This window comes from Triturus cristatus, chromosome 5_1 (assembly GCF_964204655.1).
Source record: "Triturus cristatus chromosome 5_1, aTriCri1.1, whole genome shotgun sequence".
Taxonomy (NCBI): domain Eukaryota; kingdom Metazoa; phylum Chordata; class Amphibia; order Caudata; family Salamandridae; genus Triturus; species Triturus cristatus.
In genome coordinates this window covers 732972349-732996630 of record NC_140587.1, presented here as the reverse complement: position 1 = coordinate 732996630, position 24282 = coordinate 732972349, and positions in this window count along the sequence as shown.

Sequence of the window (24282 nt, the reverse complement as noted above, 5' to 3'; positions counted from 1 at the left end):
TTTCGTTTTGGGACTAATGTGAAAACATGACTCTGTGTGCAAATAGGAATTACAGGCAGAGATTTATTGCGTTTTGTTCTGGTGATTTCACAGTTGCATTAGTAGGAAAAAGGGGGAGCGATTTTTTGGGGGAAGAAGCAGACTCTTAGCACACACCCAGCTCCTGTCCATGTATAATCATGCACAGTATTTAGAAGCGAGTGGGGTTTTCAGGTTTCAGTCTGTAATGCAAATACATTCAGCATCACTAAGGCTGGTTGCCCTTGCTGGAGTGTAGGCAGTCACCGAGGATACACATGGTGGTGGTCTGAAAAAGAAGTCTGGACATGTGCAATTTAAAAAAATCTGAAAAGTGGTTTCATAATGTGTCAGTCTGTAAAAGTGATTGTCACTTGCCAAAAAAAAAGAGCAGTAAGTGTGCATTCAAATTGGCAAAGAAATTTCGTTTTGGGACTAATGTGAAAACATGACTCTGTGTGCAAATAGGAATTACAGGCAGAGATTTATTGCGTTTTGTTCTGGTGATTTCACAGTTGCATTAGTAGGAAAAAGGGGGAGCGATTTTTTGAGGGAAGTAGCAGACTCTTAGCACACACCCAGCTCCTGTCCATGTATAATCATGCACAGTATTTACAAGCGAGTGGGGTTTTCAGGTTTCAGTCTGTAATGCAAATACATTCTGCATCACTAAGGCTGGTTGCCCTTGCTGGAGTGTAGGCAGTCACCGAGGATACACATGGTGGTGGTCTGAAAAAGCAGTCTGGACATGGGCTTTTTTAAAAAACTGAAAAGTGGTTTCATAATGTGTCAGTCTGTAAAAGTGATTTTCACTTGCCAAAAAAAAAGAGCAGTAAGTGTGCATTCAAATTGGCAAAGAAATTTCGTTTTGGGACTAATGTGAAAACATGACTCTGTGTGCAAATAGGAATTACAGGCAGAGATTTATTGCGTTTTGTTCTGGTGATTTCACAGTTGCATTAGTAGGAAAAAGGGGGAGCGATTTTTTGGGGGAAGAAGCAGACTCTTAGCACACACCCAGCTCCTCTCCATGTATAATCATGCACAGTATTTAGAAGCGAGTGGGGTTTTCAGGTTTCAGTCTGTAATGCAAATACATTCAGCATCACTAAGGCTGGTTGCCCTTGCTGGAGTGTAGACAGTCACCGAGGATACACATGGTGGTGGTCTGAAAAAGCAGTCTGGACATGTGCAATTTAAAAAAATCTGAAAAGTGGTTTCATAATGTGTCAGTCTGTAAAAGTGATTTTCACTTGCCAAAAAAAAAGAGCAGTAAGTGTGCATTCAAATTGGCAAAGAAATTTCGTTTTGGGACTAATGTGAAAACATGACTCTGTGTGCAAATAGGAATTACAGGCAGAGATTTATTGCGTTTTGCTCTGGTGATTTCACAGTTGCATTAGTAGGAAAAAGGGGGAGCGATTTTTTGGGGGAAGAAGCAGACTCTTAGCACACACCCAGCTGCTTACCATGTGGAATCATGCACAGTATTTAGAAGCGAGTGGGGTTTTGAGGTTTCAGTCTGTAATGCAAATACAATTAGGATTACTAAGGCTGGTTGCCCTTGCTGGCGTGTAGGCAGTCACCGAGGATACACATGGTGGTGGTCTGAAAAAGCAGTCTGGACATGGGCTTTTTAAAAAAAATATGAAAAGTGGTTTCATAATGTGTCAGTCTGTAAAAGTGATTTTCACTTGCCAAAAAAAAAGAGCAGTAAGTGTGCATTCAAATTGGCAAAGAAATTTCGTTTTGGGACTAATGTGAAAACATGACTCTGTGTGCAAATAGGAATTACAGGCAGAGATTTATTGCGTTTTGCTCTGGTGATTTCACAGTTGCATTAGTAGGAAAAAGGGGGAACGATTTTTTGGGGGAAGAAGCAGACTCTTAGCACACACCCAGCTCCTGTCCATGTATAATCATGCACAGTATTTACAAGCGAGTGGGGTTTTCAGGTTTCAGTCTGTAATGCAAATACATTCAGCATCACTAAGGCTGGTTGCCCTTGCTGGAGTGTAGGCAGTCACCGAGGATACACATGGTGGTGGTCTGAAAAAGCAGTCTGGACATGTGCAATTTAAAAAATCTAAAAAGTGGTTTCATAATGTGTCAGTCTGTAAAAGTGATTTTCACTTGCCAAAAAAAAAGAGCAGTAAGTTTGCTTTCAAATTGGCAAAGAAATTTCGTTTTGGGACTAATGTGAAAACATGACTCTGTGTGGAAATAGGAATTACAGGCAGAGATTTATTGCGTTTTGCTCTGGTGATTTCACAGTTGCATTAGTAGGAAAAAGGGGGAGCGATTTTTTTGGGGAAGAAGCAGACTCTTAGCACACACCCAGCTCCTTTCCATGTATAATCATGCACAGTATTTAGAAGCGAGTGGGGTTTTCAGGTTTCAGTCTGTAATGCAAATACATTCAGCATCACTAAGGCTGGTTGCCCTTGCTGGAGTGTAGGTAGTCACCGAGGATACACATGGTGGTGGTCTGAAAAAGCAGTCTGGACATGGGCTTTTTTAAAAAACTGAAAAGTGGTTTCATAATGTGTCAGTCTGTAAAAGTGATTTTAACTTGCCAAAAAAAAAGAGCAGTAAGTGTGCATTCAAATTGGCAAAGAAATTACGTTTTGTGACTATTGTAAAAAGAAATGTAGTAATATATTTAAATAAAATAAAGGATTTTTTTTTTAGTTTTTTTCAGGTATTGCTGAAGAGCAGTGGACAAAATTTAAGATGCCTACAAAATCCAGAGTTCAAAAAACGCACAAAAAAAACCTATATTTGAAGACAACTAGAGGACCAAAGTTAGTAGAAGATGCTCATGTTGGGAAAAAGAAAAAATCTTCTGGTAAGCAGAAAAAAGAATTTCTAAAAAAAATATTCAAAAGAATGAAAAATGTACAAAATGTCTGTACTCGAAAGGATGTTTTGAACAAAAAAGGAGAGGAAAACATTGAAAATTTAGTTAATGCAAATATACCTTCAGCAACTGAAAAGATTTATATAAATAGAAAAACAGCGTTTAAAGAGATACGTAGAAAAATGTTTCAGAGAAGAGTTATGTCCAATTTGATGAAGGATGTGAAGAAATATAAGAAAAAGACAAAGTTTTATAAAAGAAAAAAAGAAATAGAAGCCATTGCAGCAAAGGCATTAGAATTAAAAAGGAAACTATTCATTTTAATTTTGAATAGGATGCGTACATTAGACAAAATGGTTAATGTACTGAAATCACATAGCAAAAGGAAAAGAGTAGTGAACAGAACAAACTTTTGTAAAGTGTTTTTAGGAAAGTGGATGCATAGTTCAAGTAGTGAACCTTTTTTTAATGAAGAGAGCTATTTTCAAAGTAATAGTTTGCTGCATGCAGTTGACACCAGAGGTCGTTCTTACGAAGTAAAAAATGGTTGCATAATGGAGAAGGAGATAATGGTTCCAAGAGATGAGGTACAAGTGATGGCAGATGAGGCTATGGGGAGACGTCCTAAAGCCCCAGTGTACACTTGGAATTGTAGTAGTATTTGCACTGTGCGTCAGGAATCTATTGACAAATTTCGAGAGTTTCTAAGAGAATATAGTAAAAAAAGTATAAAACAGAAGATTAAGGTGCTTCAAAGTCTGGATCCATGCAGAGTGAGAGAGAATACTGGTTTGCAGGGTCATTCTCTGGCTTGTCTATCTAGAAAAGTGTGCAATAGTGTTTTCCATCATTTTAGGATGCTGGCTGTTCATCATACTGAAATGAGAAAGTTTGTGAGACGGTTGTATTTTGCCAAAAGTCCAGCAATAAAGTTAAATGAATTGAATAGGGCTCTGTTCCGAGGAACGGTATCAGATGTAGAGAAGGTTGTGGATGAAATTCAGTTTTGTTACTTTGGTCCTGAACAAAACAGTGCAGAGAAGGACACAGTAAATGAGGAAGAAGTGGAAGAGAATGTAGAACCCTCTGTAAGTAACACATTTAATGATCATATAACAAAATTTGCAATAGTCTCTAATGAAAGATCAAATTTTACTTGTATTTGTTGCCGCAGAACTCATTATAGAAAACAAACTAGGAATGTTGATCTCTACAGAAAGAGTGAAAATGAAGATAATTATAAGTGGAAGGATTTTGCCACATATCTATTTCTAGAAAATTGTTTTGATTTGGGTGAAGATCAGCGTATTTGTAAATACTGTTACAACAAGTTAGAGGAAAATAGAATGCCGACCAGAGCTGTACATAATAATTTAGAATTGGATGCTATTCCTGCTGAACTTTCTGAATTAAATACATATGAGTCTATACTCATTCAATGTGTTCATCCGTTCCAGACCATTGTACGTATGGAGCCCAAAACTGGTAAATTGCCTCCTTCTGATTTACTGAGAGGTTTAAAAGGAAGAGTGGTGTATTTGCCCTTGGATTTGAAAAAAAATATGGAAACTATTGATGCGGATACTTTGGAAACTGAACCATTAATTATTCTGGTTAATGGTGTACCTACAAAGAATAAGAAGATTTGGCAGGAGCTGGTAGATGTGCGGAAAGTACAAAGAGCAAATTTGTATTTGAAAAGGAATAACAAATGGTATGAATCAATTTATATAGAAGAAGAAGAAGAAGAAGATTTACAAGAAGACACAGAAACACCAACTGGACAAATTGAAAAAGTGGACAAGTCAAAGGAAGAAGAAATTTATGAACATTTTAGCATACATCCTCTTCATTCAAAAGAAGTTATGGGAGATAATATTGATCTCTTTCAGATGAAGAAAGCAAAAGGAACTCCCGTGAGTGTATGGGAGGAGAGCTTGGAAGCTCGATGTTTTCCCCAGCTGTTTCCTAAAGGAAAAGGAGGACGATACGATGAACGTCCAGAACAGATTCCAGCTTCTGAGTATCGGACTACAAGACTATATGCTGAAGATCCCAGATTTCGACAAAGTATTCCTTATTTGTTCCATCTTTTATTTGAAAGCGACTTGTCTGCACTGTCTTATGCAGTAAATCACATTTTAAAAAGTGGAGTACATTTACAAAATGTGTCTGCTAAGGATTTTATGGAGAAAGTGCAGCACCGAGATGATCATTTGGAAACACAACTGATCAATCTGATGGCTTGTCAGCGTGGGACAAATGAATATTGGTACCGACGCCATGGTGAACTAAAATGCATGTTACGGAATTTAGGAACACCAACATGGTTCGTTACCCTAAGCTGTGCGGAGTACGCTTGGGATGATTTACTGGATTTTCTACGAGAGGCAAATTCAAACATTAAAAACATTGAATACAAGACAGCAGGAGAACTGTGCTCATTGGATCCGGTTAATGTTTGCAGATATTTCAATCATAGATTTGAGGCTATGATGTCCTTCATCTGCAATAAAAAAATCCACCTCTTGGAGAAGTAGTAGATTTCTTTTGGAGAAAAGAGTACCAGGCAAGAGGTGCTCCTCATATTCATATGCTGTTGTGGATCAAGGATGCCCCAAAGTTTGGAACAGATACTGATGAAGCAGTGTTATCTTTCATTGAAGAATATGCAACATGTGCTATACCAAAAAGCACAGAAGAGAAAAAGTTAAAGGAGCAAGTTTTACGTTTCCAAAGTCATCGGTGTGGAAAATACTGTTGACGGAAATACAAGAGCAAAGATAAATACTACACTAAATGTCGATTTGGATTTCCTAGACCTGTTCTTTCAAATGGAAGAGTCAACAGTTTTATGTCAGCTGTGAGACATACTATCACAAGGAAATCACCTAAGAATACCTACAACCTAAAAAGAAAAGAAGAATCCAAAAATATAAATGACTACAACCCAGTCATTTTATCCATGTGGAACGCTAACATGGATATACAGTATGTAGCTGACAATTCCATTGCTGTTGCTCGATATGTAACGTCTTACATTACGAAATCAGAAAAAACAGAATTGAAGGAAATGTGGGAAGAGATTTCTCACGAGAAGACTGTCAGTAAGAAGCTGTACAGTTTCAGTTTGAAGATGTTATCGCATCGAGAAATTGGATCCTACGAATGTTCAGATAGGTTATCTTCTGCAAGTCTCTACTCGAAGTCAAGAAGAATAATTTGGGCAAGTTTAGGCCTTGCAGCAATGAGAAATCGGGTACTGAAATCTGTTGGAGAAATTGAATATTTGGCCGAGAATGACCCAGAAAGTACAGATATTTTGAAATCAAACATGTTGGACACATATTATCCCAAGAGAAGTCAACATCTGGAGAACATGTGTCTCTATGAAGTGCTGCAGAACTACATTTATTCACGGAAAGCCGCAGAAGACATCAACAATGGAAAATATAAAGTCGTTGGTGAGGAAGGATGTTTGGTGAAGCAAACAAAAGGAAGTTTGATAAATCACAGGAAGCTGAGTTGCGACACTACTGACAAGAAGGAATTTTACTACTTGGCTCTTTTACAGTTGTTTAAACCATGGCGTACAGAGGATGAACTACTGGGAGAATTTCAAAGCTATGAAGATTCTTTTAATGCTTGCAAAGACAGCATACAATGCAGTACATTCTCAAGTTATCTGCAAATGTTAAATGAAGAAATTGAACAGGAAACTACAATTGCAGCAGAAATAGCTAGAGACAGTTCTCAGGACAGCCAAAGTTCAGGAACACTCAGTCAAGATCCCCTAGGACAACCAATCGTTGAAAATGAAGCATCAATAGCCATGAATGAAGTGGAAACGGCTATGAATCAAGCTCAAGAAGAATTTATAGACTTAGAAAATTTGGAAAGACAACTGAATCAAGAGCAGCAACAAATTTATGAAGAGATCAGAAGCAAAATTGAACACGGATTTCTACATGAAAAAAAAGAGTGCTCATGCACATCATTTCATCCAATCAGGATGTATGTAAGCGGACAAGCTGGAACTGGAAAAAGTTTCCTTATAAAAGTCATCAGAAGCTACCTACAGCAAAAAACAGATTCTACTTTGTCTTGTGTGGTTACTGCTCCAACTGGGTTAGCAGCATATAACATAAAAGGAATCACTTTACATCGTTTGCTAATGTTACCAGTGGAGCATGAGAACAAAATACAATACAACAAGCTAACTGGAGAAGCATCCTTGGAAGTTTCAAGAGTATTGAAGAAGATGCAAGTTCTCATTATTGATGAGGTGAGCATGGTATCAAACTTAATGCTTGCCTTTGTGCATTTAAGAATTCAGCAAATTTTGAAGACAGACTATGACATGTTATTTGGTGGAAAACACGTCATAGTTTTTGGAGATCTTTTGCAACTTACTCCAGTTAAAGGACAACCAGTGTTTAGTACTGTCACACATGAAGACACGAAGAAGTCATTGGGAAGCATCGGAAATACAAATATTTGGTCCTTCTTTGAGTACAAGGAACTTACTACTAATATGAGGCAAGCAAGCGATGAAGAATATGGAAGTATTTTGAAAGATATCAGGATTGGACTACTCACAGAAGCTGGCAAAAAAGCATTACAGAGTCGGCTGCTGCATAATTTATTTCCAAAGGAAGAAATAGTTGCAGAGAAGATATACAAGAACATTGCAGAAAACAAAAGTGTCATCTGCTTAATGCCAACTCTACGTGAATGCTCAATATTTAATGAGGAGCTTTTGAAATTGGAAAAGGAAGAGATCAGGAAATTGGAAGCAGTGGACAAAATTGAGGATGGAAGAATTACTGTCACAGTAACAGGCAAACTGAAAAATAAATTGGACTCACTAGAGAAGAACATCTCAAAAACAGCTGGATTAGAAAAAAATCTATATGTTTGCATGAACTGTAGAGTATTTTTAAGAAGAAATTTGGATGTTGAAAAAGGTTTAGTTAATGGAGCTATGGGAAGAGTTGTGGGTTTTATTAATTATCAGAAAAAAGATGGAATTGAATGTTTAAAAATAAAATTTGATCAGATAGAAGAAGTTAAAGATATTTGTCGTTGTACAGTTCGTTTCATGCTTGTGAAAGACTTATATGTACGTAGGAAGCAGTTTCCGTTTTCTCTAGCATATGCTGTAACTATTCACAAGTCTCAAGGATTGACTGTAGATTGTGCATTTGTGAACATTGGTTCAACTGTATTCAAAGAAGGTATGGCATATGTTGCTTTGTCACGAGTGAAAACATTATCAGGTTTATTCATGATAGACTTTGATGATTCAAAAGTTAGTGCTGATACAAACTGTGTAAATGAGTATAATAGATTAAGAAGAAGCTATGCTCCTCATTTAGGTCAGTATCCTGTGTTGGAGAAACGTGTAGTTTCTCGTAAAAGAAAAAATGAGAATATCTGTAATGAAGATGTAGAGAAGAGGAAAAAAAAGAGGAGTGATGTAATTGCAAGCAAAAAGAAAAAGGAAAATGAAGAACAGGTTGTAGGATGTCATTTTGAAAATAGCTCTGGTGTCAACTGCTACGCAAATGTAGTGCTGAATGTTGCATTTTATCTGGAAAGTTTGCAAGAGCAGATAATAGTAAATCAGGGAAAAAGATTCTGTTCTGAGCTGAGTCTCCTTTTTCAAAAGCTGAGTAAAGATAAAACTCAAATAGAAAGTGCTACTGAAATTAGAAAACTTTTAGATATATGTTCAGGACGAACACAGTTTTCTCAAAATGTACAGCAAGATGCACAGGAATTCTTGATGTATTTTCTTCAGGTACTGGAAGAAGAAGGGGTTCCCATTGAAAATGTATTTGGTCTCTCTTATAAATGGGAACATAGTTGTGAAAACTGTTATAATATATGTGGCTCTAATGTTGATAATGAAAGGTTTATTTATTTGACATTGCCAGACAGTAAAACAGTCACTTTTGCAAAATTAGTTAAAGATGCTAATCATAGCATGAAATGCGCTGAGTGTAAATCTGACATGTTTTCAACATTAATTTTAAATGAATACGGAAAGTATGTAATTTTAATGATGCAACGATGTAGAGCTGATGGTTCAAAATTGGATACTTTAATAAAGAAGTTTACAGGACAGCAATTTTCAATTTCAGGAAAAACTTTTGTAACTGTTGCAATAATTTTCCATGATGGACCTACTGTTACTTCTGGACATTACACAGTTTATCTTAAATGTGAAAAAGGCTGGACACTATGTAATGATTCCCAATTGATTTTCAAACAACGTTTGCCTTTTGATTTAGCAAATTCCTATCTAATCTTCCTGAAACCTAAATTTTAGAGAAACTTGGCAAGATCTGGACAAAATAATTTTTCTATTTTACTGGATTACCATTGGAAATTTCTAAAAAAAAGATTTTTTAAATTATCATTTGGCCTAATGGAAAGATAACCAATTGTAATGTTGACTTTTTTAATTTTTAATGAAACTTTCAAAAACCAATAATTTAGAGATAATCGGTAACATCTGCACAATTTACATTTTGGAATGTTATTGGAGTGCCATTGGAAATTTTTTCAAAAATGATTTTAAAAATTACTATTTGGCCTTGCGGAAAAGTAACCAATTCTATTGTGGACTTATTAAATTATTAAAAAAAATTTCTTGGACCAAAATGTTACAGAGAATCGGTGAGATCTGGACAAATTAAACTTTAGAATTTTATTGGATTACCGTTGGAAATTTAATCCCCAAAAAATTTTAAAATTACTATTTTGCCTAAAGGAAATGGAATCAGATGTATTGTGGAGTTATTTGAGATATAATATTGTGATTATACTTCTGAAACAAAAATATCGGACGGTATTTTAAAGAAATAAGTATTGTTTTTTGATGATATTTTTTTAGAATATTATGCATTTCTGTAATGTTAAGTTTAAGTGAGAAGAGATTCTGGGCTTTTTTAATACAATCTTTGAGATTGTTATTTTTTTTTTGCCCGCTGTTAAATGATGAATGCAATTGCTTTCACAATTTAAAGTGAAATGCAATATATTCTGAAAACAGCAAAAATAAGGCAAAAATATTTTTTTAAAAATATGTAAATACGAGTACTGTATTTTAAAATGTTTAAAAAATATTAATACTTTTTTCTTTTTTTTCAGATTGATATAGAAAATTTTCGAAAACTAGACCCATTTTTATAGGAATTTTTTTTTTAAAAAACAAATGAATAAATATTTTTTTGAGTAGGTAAGGTAAGTCAATAATAATAATTGTAGTGTTTCAAAGTCCTTGTAATGTGATTATTGATTTTTAGTGTTTTTAAAAAAAAAAAAAAAAAAAAATTACGCGCACCGTACGCGTACGGTAAAAAAAAAAAAAAAAGTTTTTAAAAATATCTATAAAAAAAAGATGAAAGATAAGGTTGGCTCTTAAAAGAGCCGTTGTGTTCATGCAGGGAGAGAGGAAAGAAAGAATGGGAAAATTAGTCTCTGTGACAAGTGTGCTGATCTATTTTGAGGTCCACTAGGGAAACACTGGTCTCCCTATGACAAATTAGATCATGACAAGAGGCACATCGAATATCAACCCTCAGAAATCGAGGGTTAATTTCCAGAGGGCCAGCAAAAGGAGATGCTCCCCCCACAGATGAAGGGCTCACCTGACCTTCAGAAGAAGGAGTCAGCCCTGCAGATGATGGTCCAGGCTGAGCTGCTGTGGATGTGCTTGGTTGACTTTCTGAAGGGTTACCTCCAAAAAGTCGAGCATGTGTCCTTCTGTGTACATCCTTGAGGTGTCTCTTCATGGTATGATTCCCAAAGGAATACTTCCTGTCAGGATTACCTCTTGAAAGTACACGCTTACACAGCTTGCAAGTTACCAAGGGTGCATTTACCTTTTTCTGGCCTTCAGGAAAAGTAAAATAATCCCATACATAAGAGGTCTTTTGTTTCCTCGCTCTCTGCCTCAAGGTAGTGCTGCTAGTGCTAGCCTCACTCTCAGAAGAGCTCTGCTGGTCTGCCATCGTATCACAAAGACAACCCAGCTCCTTCTCCTAAGGGATCACAAGCAGAAATGAGGGGAATGGGTGTGGTGTAGGAGAGTTCTAGAACTGAAAGTAGTTTCAACCAATCAAAAGTTGTGTTTCATGATCACATGACCTACCGTACGCTTACGGTACGCTTACGGTGCGCTTACGGCAAAAGTGCGCATGCGCGTAAAAAAGACACGCGCTTGCGCGCATGCGCATAACAGTCACTACCCGACACTTCCGCGTAACGTGCGCGTGTAGCGTACACGCGTACGCGTCCCACGCGGAGTACGCGCGGCTACGCAAATTGCGTAACTATACGCAAACAGCGTAGAAAAATTACGGGCGTTGCGTAAACCGTACGCTTACCGTAAGCTTACGGTACGCGTACTAAAAAATAAATAAAAAAAAAGGAAAAAATGTATTGCTAATAAATTTTACCTTTTTGTATTATAAATTTTTTTAAAAAAAACATATTATAGAATTTTAAAAATGTAACCACAGTCTTAAAAAAAGGATAGAAAATTTAAAAAAAAAATATGAAAAAAAAAAAAAAAATACATAACTTAGCATTTAAAAAACCGTACAAATTCACTGAAAAAACCATAGGTTTCACACACGTTATAGTTAGGAATTTGCATTTAAAAAACCTTGCTAATTCAATGAAAAAACCATAGGTTTCACACAGGTTATAGTTAGGAATTAGCATTTAAAAAACCTTAGAAATTCAATGAAAAAACCAAAGGTTTCACACACGTTATAGTTAGCTGGACATTTTACTCGTAAAAAACCATTGAAATTCCCCCGTTATAGTTAGTTAAGCTAACTATAACTCGCGCGCCCGCAATGCACTGCTGATGACGTCACATATTACATCACTCATGACATGGTCAGTGACATCACTCATGACATCACTGATGACATCTCAAATGACATCACTGATGACATCACTAATGACATCATCCTTGTGATAGAGTGGCAGACCTCCTCTCACCCTAATATAACCTTTGATACACACATTCATAAATAGAGACTAAACTTTTCAAAACAATGGACATACCAATACCAGTTACAACAACCTCTTCAGTAATTCTAAGATCCACATACACATCCACTCATTCACCAACAGTCCTATACAGTCACTCATACATGTACCACTCATCATATGTACTCATACACCTATACATCCTGTTACACAATGCCACTCATCCGTAGAGTTACTCACACACATAGTCACTCATGCTAATAAAGAATCAAACATCCATTTACTTGCATATACAGTTATACACACACCACCACACTTACTTCTACAAAAACGTACACATACTTAGTCTTTTAAACAATCACTTATAGAAACACATACTTATTCATACAGGAACTCTTTCAATCTCTCACTCTCACATATACTCACTTATATACACCAATAGTCACATATACTAGTTTAAAACATATGTAGTTACTCATAAAAACACTGTAGAGACAGTCATTCACTCACTAACACACCCATACACACACTCATCCACCCATGCAGTCCTGCACACATACTATCTTCAACACATACAAACAGTAAGTCACTCATTCATGCACCTATGCACTACGTAATACCCCCCATCGAACCATAAAGACATCAGACACTTATACTGATACCCAAAAAACCAACTAATAACCTATATAAACACTCATGTAGCTGCTCACCAACCCATGCAGCCACTTATACACAAAGTGAAAGACTGATACAGATATATACATATTTAAACATTACTCACTAAGCCATGTATTCACTATGATACACCTAATCAGTCAGTTACACAATCAATTTTTCAAAAACAAGTCATCCATTTAGACACTTATATACCCATTTATTCTTCAATCGACCTTGAGATATACATATATAAAACATATTTAATTTTCAGAAAAACACACATTCACTGGATGATGTCATCAGTGATGTCATCAGTGATGTCATTTGAGATGTCATCAGTGATGTCATGAGTGATGTCACTGACCATGTCATGAGTGATGTAATATGTGACGTCATCAGCAGTGCATTGCGGGCGCGCGAGTTATAGTTAGCTTAACTAACTATAACGGGGGAATTTCAATGGTTTTTTACGAGTAAAATGTCCAGCTAACTATAACGTGTGTGAAACCTTTGGTTTTTTCATTGAATATATATATATATTACCTACTGGCGGTCGCCAGTAGGTAGTTATAGTTAGGACCACGTTTCCATAGGAAATCCGCAACATTCTATTTTGAATAACTTTGGCGCCGGTTGACGAATCCTCGCGAATTTTTCAAAATAGGTGGGGCGCTACGCTCCGCTCCTACCCTGAAAGTCTCGGGGGGATTCGTCAAGCGGGGGCTGAGATAAAAGGGGGGTCCCAAAACGCGTTTTTCCCATGCATTTTTCCATAGGACCTTTAGACACAGCTACAGCCCGAACGGCTGAACAGAATTACTTGAAATTTGGCAGAGAGGTAGTCCTCAGGTCAAGGAAGTGCCTTTTGTAGGTTTGGTGTAAATCTGTTCAGTAGATCCTGAGAAAATAGCATTTAAAAGCATATATATATGTGGGCGGAGCCTAACCACACATCTCATCCTGAGATCTGATTGGCTGTCAGCACTTCATCCAAGAAGTGTTGGCAGCCATCTTGGGACCAATATACATGATAGCACCTCATTAAAAAGCATTGCAGTTAATAGAAGGTTTTAAGACTTTAGTTACATTATAAATCATTTGTTGATGGTACCATACCCATTTTAGGAATTGTGGTATGTTCTAAGGTGATTTCACCATGTGAAAAAGCCTTCTGCTGGGATATCATGATTGAGAGAAAAATATTTTCTCATGCTTTTACCACAGAGGTTCGGAAGGTGATTTATAGGCTAAACTGAGAGCTTATTTTCTGTAAATTCACATTATCTTTCTCAGTCATGTGAGAATGAAGTCTGACATTCTCAGTAAAACATGTACATCCAACAAGGGCAGAGACTGTCAGTTGATTCCTTTGTGTTCTACTGCAGCTTCCCAGAGTGTTCCAAAGAACTACTAGAGCGCTAACAGTCCTACTTATGATAAACGTATGGCACACCTGAAGCCATCTTGCTTGGATTAAAGTGGTAACTCTTAAAACATTTAATTTAAAAAGGAACAAAATGAGGGGGTTCATTTTTCAATAAAAAGTATGATTAGTGCTGGCAGAAAGAAAAATTAGGGCACATTTTGAGTGACTTCTCAAATCCTCTTCTATTTCATTAAAAAATTCTGACATGCAGACTGAAACATGCACTTTCAATACCAGCAGCAGTTTTCCCTGGTGAGCAGTAGCTTTACTACAGTGATCTAATGAGCAAAAAGAGTGCTAACATTCTGAATTTATGGCAAATGTGTGACACATCTGAATGCCTTCTTGATGGAATCAAAGTAAAAAACTGAAAGTATTTCCTACTGAGGAGACTGCAGTAAATGAGGAAATTAGGAAACTTCATAACAAATAAGTCTCCCAAGATGGCCACCAGAGACAAAAGAGCCCAAATGTAGCCCAAATATCACCCAGATGTAGCCCAAGTATAGCCCAATGACAGAATGTCCCAGAATGTTCTTAAAAACAACTAGAGCGCTTACTGTCTTCATTATGACAAAAGTATGGCACACCTGAAGCCATCTTGATTGGAATAAACTGGTAACACTTAAAACATTTAATTTAAAAAGGAACACAACGAGGAGGTTCATTTTGCCATAGAAATTATGATTAATGCTGAAGAAAGAAAATGAGGGCACATTTTGAGTGACTTCTCAAATCCTCTTCTATTTCATTAAAAAAATTCTGACATGCAGACTGAAACATGCACTTTTAATACCAGGAGCAGACTTCCATGGTGCAGTAGTTTTACTACAATGATCTAATGAGCAACTAGAGTGCTAACATTCAGAATTTATGGCAAATGTGTGACATATCTGAATACCTTCATGATGGAATCAAAGTAAAAAACTGAAAGCATTTCCTACTGAGGAGACTGCAGTACATGAGGAAATTAGGAAACTTCATAACAAATAAATCTCCCAAGATGGCCACCGGAGACAAAAGAGCCCAAATGTAGCCCAAAATCACCCAGATGTAACCCAAATATAGCCCAATGACAGAAGTGTGCAAAACACTTATTATTTTGTGTTTTTGCAGTGTTATATAGTGCAGACTTGTCAGGAATTGGAGTGCTTTACATGAGCATTGGTTACATCACACAAGAACACATTCATTTTGGTTGTAGACATGTGGAGACTAAGTGATTTGACCAGAATCACAGAATGTCGAGCTGAAGCAGAAACTTCAACCTGGTTCCCCAGTTGCAAAGTCTGCAGTTCTGGAAGTAACACCACATCATCTCCCCTAAGTGCAACATTTAATCAAGTGGTCAACTGGATAAAAAAACATAAAGATAACAAATAATTTAAAAGTGCTTTGTCGCTATTTGAAAACTCAGAAAATATGTCCTTATTTTAGCCTTTTAGAGCACTAACCATAATTTTGATGCCAATAAGACCCTCTCATATATGTAATTTCTAAAGGAAATGCTCTAGGTATTACAGTTTTGATTACATCAAGATGATGTCAGGCGTTCCACACTTTTGTAATAAATATAGAATGTTAGCAATCTAGTTGTTCATTAGGATACTGTTGAGAGGCAGAGGCCAGGGGCACGGACTCTGAAAATTGAAGGCAGGTAGGAGGGTGCAAAGGCAACAATTTAACCACACTGAGCAGGCAGGAAGGGCCGTGGAAGCACAACAGACTATGGAGGGCAGTGGAAAGGGGGGCAGGGGCAACAAACCAACAATACAGGACTTGCAAGAGAGGCTGTTGGAGGCAAGATCTATTACGGGTCAAGGAAGCTAGGGGCGGTCCCCAGATCCCCGGGAGCCACCACAGAACTGAGCAGGAGAGTGAGTCAGGGACAAAAGGGGCGCCTTAATTTGAGCCGGGGTGCCTAGGAACGCTTGCTCCAAAAATGAAGAAAACAGACATATGAGACATGGAATTGGAGGCAGAATACAATGGCAGTTTAATGAGAAGATGCAACTTCAAAGAAACCGCAGAATAGAGACATAAAGTACAAAATACAGAATCCAGATAATCATACAGCTGTCATGATATTCTCTGTATCTCAATTAATGTACTGACAGAGAGAGAGAGAAAACACATCTATAAATGCATCATGAGAAACAAGTTACACCAAGGAAAATGTTACCTAGGAACACTCACGTTTACTCTTAGAGCAAGCATTCCTGCAATTACAATACAAAATCTTTTAAATGCAAAAGTAAAGAGAACAATGGTTAAACATAACATGACATTTCATATAGGTAAAATAGAATAAGATACTTCAAGCAAAGCAGAGCAAGACATTTTAAGCAAAGGAAGACAAGAGCTCCCAGCTCTTGGGGAAAACCTGCACTGCCTGTTAACCTACATACAGACGGCGAGGTAGTCCGTCGATATCTGTGGGTGCTCCCTTTTTATATCATTTTGTGGGCTCCTTTGCACGCTACATCTACCTACGTATGCTACCCAAAAGCTTCGTCTGCAGATTTTACCAGACATTTCGTCATTTACCCACTTAATGCTGACAATGGACTGGGTGAAAAGGTCAGTCTCTCAGGCCAATCGCTTATCGTAAGTTCCATAGAGCAAGCAGAAAATAATGGGTATTGTACGGGAATTCAATATATTCATGTATAAAATCTCCTCAGTTCTCCTAACTTGACGCTCTGCGGTTGCCACTTCCTTAAAAGCGGGAAACCTGCCCAGGAAGCAAGTACCAATCCAGGATGCAGCCTACTGTATGTCGACAGCTTCAGGGGGATGTTGAACTTTGATACCGAGCACGGAGCACTCGGGTAGGGTGGGGGCTACTGGTTTGGAGCAGAAGGCCTCGCAGACCTGCCTTCAGACTGCTATACACTAAAATTGCAGAGCTATGGTCAATTTAACAAAGAGGCCTACATATTGAACAGAAGGGCCTACACAGGGGTTTTATACTGGCTGAGTGGTAAGGATGTCTCAGGATAATTATATAGCAACACAGGACCCGCTGGTCAATTTAATACGGCCTACAAATGCAGCTGGCAGGGCAAGGACAAGGGTCTCATACTTCAGGTGTGGACAGAACGGGCCAGGGGCCCCCTGTGATACAAAATCTACCCTCCTTCAAGCCTGTGGCAATGTAATAGACCATTGTGGGCAGAAGGAAGAGGCAATGGTAGTACAACCATACATGCCAACAGACCCGATTCAGCCAGGAAACGTCCAATGTTTTTAAGCTCAAATGGGCTTTATTTGATCTGTCTCCTGTCTACAATATCCTCTTTTTCAATGTAACTCAAAGGGGAAAATCAATACCCCAGTTTTTTTTCAAAATCTCCCTCTTGCCAAGTTCAAAATGTTCGCAAGTATGGTACATTGGATCATGGAAGGAAATGGGATAGGGACATGGACTTGGATAACAGAGGACAGGAGGGACATGGAGAGGTGCACCAAACTGACCCTGCAGGGCAGGCATCAGGGTTTGCAGCAGCACAATACACCACACGGGAGTGCAGCACAACAATCCATAGAAAGCAAGAGGGAGGGGACAGGACCATGCACATGGACAACAGAGAACAGAGGGGCAAGAGGCAATGGTAGCTAGCTGACCATAATGGACAGACAGGAGAGAAAGCTGCAGCATAACAGACCATAAAGGGCAGGAGGGACGGATCAGGGGCATTACAATGGAACAGACAAGCCAGGAGGGAGGGAGTAGGGCTGGGGGCAAGGGGGCAGGGCAGGAGCAGCAAGATAGCCATGGAGGTCAGGCAGGATGGGCACTAGAAGCAAGACACACCATGAAGAGCAACAGTGAGACTGTGATGGCATACACACAGACCATGGAGGGAAGGTGGGAGGGGGTCAGGGGCAGCTAACTGACCACACAGGGAAGGTGGGAGGGGCCATGGCAGCACAGAAGACCATGCATGGCAAGTGGGAGGGTTAGTGGCAGCACAATGGCTATGATGGGCAAGAAGGAGGGTGGAGGGGCATGCACAAAGGACGATGGAGGATAGAAGGGAGGGTCAGGACCTGTGCACAGACAAGAAAGTTCAGGGGAAGGGACCTCACAACAGACCACACGGGGCAGGCAGGAGGAGCAGCTGCAGCACAACAGACCAGGGAGGGCAGAAGGGTGTGGCAGTACAATGGACCATGTAGGACAGGAGGAAGAGGATAGGGGCATGGCATGTGGACAGGCAGGGTGGAGGTGACAGGGACAGGTTACAGTCATCTGACAATGCTAGGCAGGTGGGAGGGGAGTGGCAGCTCAACAGAACACTCAGAGTAGATAGGAGTGGCAGGTCCATGGGACATGGTGGGCAAAAAGGATGGAGCAGGGGCATGCACAAAGACATCGGAGGGCAGGGGGAAGGAGAATAGGGGCAGCAAGCTAAGCACAGAGTTTAAGCAGGAGGTCAATGATGGGGCATAGAATTGGGCAATGGAGGGCAGGAGGAGTGGACTGGTACATCATACTGAGGGCAGTGGCAGCACATCAGACCATGCATGGCAGGAGGGAGGAGGCTAGTCCATGGATTCACACAACAGAGGATAGGGAGGAAGGGGATGGGGCAGCAAACTAACTGTTCAGAGAAGGCGGGTATTAGGAACTTTATTGTTTTTAAAACATTGTGTCTGTGCGAACTACTTAAAATATGAACAAGTATGCAGCATAATCTCACTTTTATTCAGGAAGAAGAGGACGTTTGTGACTGTGACTCCGGGCTCACTTGGCAGAAACACCCCCTGACCCTCCACCCCCTATCGCAAAATGTAATGCCCGTGAAAAGGGTAGGTGAACACAGTGTTATATAGAACATAGTCCTGAGAGCACGATTGAAAATGAAAACTAGATATAGTGTATGGTATAAAGTATGCACCAAAAAGTGTGATATAAGATGAACCGGGCGTGAAATATAATATGCAATACATTGTGCGCAATGACAGATTCATTGGAGAGCGCGAGATAGCACAGGCACTAGAGCGTGCTATGCGATATGCGCCTTGGAGTGTAATATGCACAGGGCAGTGTTGTGTAACCTAACTAGTCTCTAAAGTTGTAATATAAAATATGTGCTGGGGAGTGTAAGGTTGCATATGCACTGTGACAAAGATATGGATCCCAGATTGTAATATGTATGGCATAGCACTGTGCGTTATAACATAGGCATCGAGAAAGGCACGTTAGATGGGGCAATATAACCCGTGCGAAGACAAGTGTGGCATGACATATTCACGGGGTGGTGTTACAGTGCACATGGGCTAGAGAGTGTCATAGCATATGCACTAGCTAGTGGAATACAACACAGAGGTGTGTGGCACACGGCAGGCAATGGTGGGTGTAACACAGCATTGGGCTCTGTCAGGAGCGCGCTGTGACTCTCAAGTGATGTTCGTCCCCTTTCCAGAGAGTAAAATAAAAAGTATTACACATCCGGCAGTGGATGTGTGTTTTATTAACCGTGAGGGGGGTTTCTTGCATAGTTTTGGTCGAATTTTTGTCGAATCCCCTTTGAATGGCTTGGTGTGCATGTGTATTAAATGTGCCCGTCAATAGCTACCCAAGTTTGTATAAATAAACGACAAGGGTGTCTACCGGGATTAGGCACGGTAGGGCATCAGACATGTCAGAGCTTCACTAGTGGTGTAAATACATTCCACGTGGATTCATTGCATGCATAGTCGCCTTTTAATGAATATCACGCAAATCGTCATGGTGATAGGTACGTACGGTTTGTCCAGCATGTCCTAGGTGTGTCTATAAATATATATTTTTTAAAAATAATAAAAAACAGTGGCCGGCCCTGGGGATTGGGGTCAAAAAAATATAAATAGGAGACTGGCCCTGGGGGATGGGGTCATCAGGGCCAATAAATTAGAATAAGAAGGGGAACCAAACAGCCCCCCTTCTTAAAAAACTAAAATAAATAAAAGACTGGCATCGTGCCGGAGGCCATGCCCCCTCCGTGCAGCACTCTGCAAACGCGCCCCCAACAGGTATCTCCAGTATGCGCCAGGGAGCTGCGCTGCAGCCAGGTGTTCTGAGGCCAAGCCCCTTTTTACACCTCTCTGCAACGCAGCTCTGTGGCGCTTACTGGTGGTACCTAGTGGTCTAGTTTGACCCTAGGGACCCTTAGGATTCAAGGGGACTTAATCTCTCAACTTAGAACAGCCACAGGGCGCGTTTACACAGTGGTGAAGGGAGGGGACGGGGCCTGAGGTGACGTGTGCAAACACGCACTATGGCACGTTTTAAATTGGGGATATAATTTCCCTTCAATACTGAGGGCCCCTGGGGGCTAACTAGCCCACCAAGTGCTTCCAGTAAGCGCCACTGAGCTGCATTGCAGAGAGGTGGTCCAGGCCGTGTCACTTTTTACACCTCTCTGCAACGCAGCTCTGTGGCACTTACTGGAGGTACCTAGTGGGCTAGTTGGACCCCAGGGACCCTCAGGATTCAAATGAACTTAATCTCCCAACTAAAAATGGACACAGGGCGTGTTTACACAGTGGTGAAGGGAGGGGACGGGGCCTGAGTTAACGTGTGCAAAAACGCCCTGTGGCCTGTTTTAAGAGGTAGTTTTAATCCCCATGCCCTCTTATATACTAGGGGCTTACAGAGGAGGTCATGCTAATCACAGGGGGACCCCAACGCATAATGTTCCCTAGTGTATGTAGGTGTTTTCACTGTATTCTAAGTGTCTTTTAACATAGCACTGGCTCTAGGACTGGTTAGTCAGGCTCAGTTACCACCAGTATCCGTCTGAAAAAGTTGAGGGTACAGGATGATTTTGCATCAAGGCTTCTTTCTGCTCTTCTTTTTGTTCTTTCTGCATGTTATCCTTCTTCCTGCACTTATCTTCGTATTTGAGGACTTCTGTTGCTTCTTTCTGCACTTCTTTTGTTTCTTTCTGTGCATTTTTTCTTCTTTCTTCACATGTCCTATCTCTGTAGGCATAGTTAGAAATTAGCATTTAAAAAACCTTTGAAATTCACTGAAAAAACCATAGGTTTCAGGGGTGTTATAGTTAGCTGGACTTTTCACTTGTACAAAACCATTGAAATTCCCCCGTTATAGTTAGTTCAGCTAACTATAACTCGGGCGCCCGCAATGCACTGCTGATGACGTCACATATTACATCACTCATGACATGGTCAGTGACATCACTCATGACATCACTGATGACATCTCAAATGACATCACTGATGACATCACTGATGACATCATCCTTGTGATAGAGTGGCAGACCTCCTCTCACCCTAATATAACCTTTGATACACACATTCAAAAATAGAGACTAAAATTTTCAAAACAATGGACATACCAATACCAGTTACAACAACCTCTTCAGTAATTCTAAGATCCACATACACATCCACTCATTCACCAACAGTCCTATACAGTCACTCATACATGTACTCACTCATCATATGTACTCATACACCTATACATCCTGTTACACAATGCCACTCATCCATAGAGTTACTCACACACATAGTCACTCATGCTAATAAAGAATCAAACATACATTTACTTGCATATACAGTTATACACACACCACCATACTTACTTCTACGGAAACTTACACATACTTAGTCTTTTAAACAATCACTTATAGAAACACATACTTATTCATACAGGAACTCTTTCAATCTCTCACTCTCACATATACTCACATATATACACCAATAGTCACATATACTAGTTTAAAACATATGTAGTTACTCATAAAGACACTATTGAGACAGTCATTCACTCACTAACACACCCATACACACACTCATCCACCCATACAGTCCTGCACACATGCTGTGTTCAACACATAAAAACAGTGAGTCACTCATTCATGCACCTATGCACTACGTAATACCCCCCACCGAACCATGCAGACACTCAGACTGATACTCAAAAAACCAACTAATAACCTATATAGACACCCATGTAGCTACTCACCAACCCATGCAGCCACTTATACACAAAGTGAGAGACTGATACAGATATTTACATATTTAAACATTACTCACTAAGCCATGTATTCACTATGATACACTTAATCAGTCAGTTACACAATCAATTTTTCAAAAACAAATCATCCATTTAGACACTTATATACCCATTTATTCTTCCATCGACCTTGAGATATACATATATAAAACATATTTAATTTTCAGAAAAACACACATTCACTGGATGATGTCATCAGTGATGTCATCAGTGATGTCATTTGAGATGTCATCAGTGATGTCATGAGTGATGTCACTGACCATGTCATGAGTGATGTAATATGTGACGTCATCAGCAGTGCATTGCGGGCGCCCGAGTTATAGTTAGCTGAACTAACTATAACGGGGGAATTTCAATGGTTTTGTACAAGTGAAAAGTCCAGCTAACTATAACACCCCTGAAACCTATGGTTTTTTCAGTGAATATATATATATATATATTTCTTTTCATTTTAACTGCTTTTCCTTTGGAAAACTACCTCATTCATCTCATGCTTTCTCCTGAATACTATTGTTCCTTGACTTCAAAATGCTTAAAGTATGGATTGTGGGCCACAGCTATATCTACTTGGCCAAAGAGGCTGCAAAAAAGAGAGGTATTGACAGGGATTTGGGTGTGTCAAATGTGCAGATTACATGGTTTGGCCTGAGAGAGTTAAAGTTTCATCAGTTGCTGGCTTTGGTTAAATCCATTGTGGATTCCCAAGCACCTCATCTCGTGATTGTGCACTGTGGTGGCAATGACCTAGGCACATTGACTGGGGTAGGGCTGCAAATTCCAATGAAAGAAACCTGTGCAGAACTCATGTTACTTTTTCCTCCCACTGTCTTGGTGTACTTTAATATATGCCAAAGACAGAAATGTAAGTGGCCAAATCAATTCTATCCACAGACTGACAAAGCCAGGAAACATGTTAAAGAAAAATGTTCTGCATTCCTCAGAGACCATCGCATGGGCTGTATCTATAACAACAATCTGCATTGTGACATGCATGGAATTGTTTCGGGAAGAAGATGGTGGGTAGAACCCGTGCTGAGGAGCACACGCTGAGACCGCTCCCATCATGCTCCTGGCTGTCTCTAGCAACCACCATCCAGTGATTATCATTTGCTTCTATTATCCCCCACAACTGTTACCTGTGCCCAAATGTAATCTTAGTGCCAGGCTGAGGGGGTAACAGCCTCACATGCAGTGGCTGTTGTTCGGCTCGGAGCGGGTCGATCATTGTTGGCCCAGCCTCACTGTCTGACCTCCCTCTCTCTCCATCGCGTCTGCCTTTGCTGCATTTACAGGGTCCCCACCTGCATCTTGTTAGTGCAGGAAATGCCAAAGTCAGCTATTGCGCAATGGTGGGTGAATACGTAGCATGGTGAATGAGGGGGCCGTGGAGCTTGAAATGCTATGGCTGCTGAGCCTCAATAGATAACAGATAGTATGGAGGAAAGGGAGTTAAGGATACATCTGAAGCAGAAAGTTACTACTACGAGGGTTGGGCGTCCCATTTTAAGGGTGCTTCAGTCAAGCACCGCAAGCGATCTTCTGTAGGCTGGCAATCCAGAAGATATAGAGTCCTCGCTGGTGGATGTACTCTTGAGTGCAGTGCCAGAGGGCACGGCAGCAGCAGGCTCCGAGCATCATTGTTGACCCTAGCAAACCGGGATCTGACCTCCATCAAGGTAAAAGCTCTCCATTTTGCACTGATGTCAGTCTTGATTCTAGCATCATGCTGAAAACTGTTTTTCTGCCTGAGAAGGATGGCAATACTTCACCTCAGACGGACTCTGAGTTTAATAAACGTTGGGGTCCACGGAGCAGGCAGAGGAGGTTTGACTGTGTGAATTACTAAGACTAAGCAGAGAGTTGGCAACGTGCTTGAGACCAGTGAACCCACAGCAATGTACCAAAGTCATAATTGCCCGGTCTTGGTAACGGCAGCTGATGGCGCAGGGCCAGATGTGACAGAGGGGGCACAGTCTGACACAGTAAAAGCTTAGAGAGAGGGGTGACATTTGCGATAGATGAGGCAGCTGGTCTTGAGATGCTGCAGGGCCCCCCTGAGGCAGAGCTCCTCGGATCTTTCCTACGAGAGGAGGAGACTATCAAGAAAAAAGGGACCCCGATAAGAAGCAGGTTAAAACTGGGAAAGTTCTGAAAAGTGCTTGGAAATCTCAGATGGCCCACTGTTCTGACCTCATCTCCTGCGCAGGTGACCAGGGAAAGCCCCCTGTGGAAGTGGGTCACTTCTAAGGGAGAGGTAAAGACTTTGATCTCAAGGCTATA